The following is a 1,541-nucleotide window of genomic DNA, read 5'->3' on the forward strand; positions in this document are numbered from 1 at the left end:
ATTGATTACAATCTCTTAACAAAATGGCTATTCTGAAATCCTATATATCTATCTTAATTTCTATAAACGTTTCTAATCCCTAATCCTAATATATAAAACTGATCATGAGCAATAAATCTTCTAAAAATAAAACCCAAATATAAACCGTAAATTGTACTAAGGCCAAAACCGCAATAGTAGAAAATGGGAACAATGAAATTTCTAAAGTTAGCTGTATTCTTATTAAACCTCAAAATATCATGTTTGATCATGCTTGAACTAACATAATTCCCTGACATTAGCACAACCTATTCTACAATACTTTTTGAGTAAAATAAATTCAGTTTCTATAATAAGTAGAAAAACCCTACACGAACTGTAGCTAAAACTGGTTTAAAAGAATGCAGCCCAGTCCAAAGTACATGCTGGGCCCTTAGGAATGTGGTCCAGTCCAAAGTTCATGCTGGGACATTTCTGGTAACTCTAGATAATCATCTATACCATCTAAAGTTGAAAACAGCTCTCCATATGTATATACTAATTCTACAAATATACTTTGAAATCTTATAAAGAGGCTTGTACCGTATAGAAGGCTCTCAAATGTGGCCTGAGTTTGAATTATATCTAATACCTAAGCTGAAGCTGCAGTTCATGGGAAACAGGAACAATGAGTTTCTAGAGCTAGCCATGCCTGTCACAGTCACAGAGTCTTCAGCTTAGGTCAGCAGAGTTCCTTTTGACTAAATAGAAAAAGGGAGGAGGGAATGGTGTCAACAGCTCCTGAATGCATCCTAGTGGTCTCAGGGTCCACGGCCCTCCCTGATCCCTAACACTCAGTGAGCCTCCATGGCCGGCTGCCAACATCTCCCCTTTTTTATTTTTTTAGCACAAAACTGTGAAACTCTCTGTTGAGAGAGAAAAATGCTCTTTTCAGTACTCTGAAGATAATTGGAAGCAGGCATAGCAACACAAGAATCACTGCCCCACAAATTCCCACATTAATGAGTATAGACATAATGACTTTTGGTTAACGAATGATGAAAAATTATTAAATATAGAACTAGACAATTCAGTGGATTGAAACTGTTTTTCAGCAACAGGTATGTCCTGTATCTCTTGATGTAATTTAGTAAGGTCTATACTCAAGTCCGAATGATTCCAAGTTCCAAGAATATGATTCTTTATCTTGTCCCAAGTATGGACAGACTTATTCACCTCCAAAGGAGTGAGGCAAATTCACTTAAACTCAGAGTGACATCGGAGAGCCAATTTTATCTTTAAGGTTACAAGCTCTTGTCCTACTGCTAAAATTGCCTCCTCTAAAGCATTAACTTTACTTTCTAACTTTCAATCTATAATCTCCTGAGTAGCTAATGCAATAGAAACATTCTTAGATAATTGATCAGCAAAGGTTGCTGTATGAACTTCCTTAGATAGATCTACAGCTGAAATTGTTACCAAAGTAGCAATAGCTATTAATACTATAATTCCTAAAATTAAAATGGCTAAAAATCTTTGCTGTCTTTCCAAAGGGGAATTAACTCATACAGTGTCTGCAAGCC

Source organism: Carlito syrichta, unplaced genomic scaffold (assembly GCF_000164805.1).
Source record: "Carlito syrichta isolate Samal-C Ts95f unplaced genomic scaffold, Tarsius_syrichta-2.0.1 Scaffold302786, whole genome shotgun sequence".
NCBI classification, from domain to species: Eukaryota; Metazoa; Chordata; class Mammalia; order Primates; family Tarsiidae; genus Carlito; species Carlito syrichta.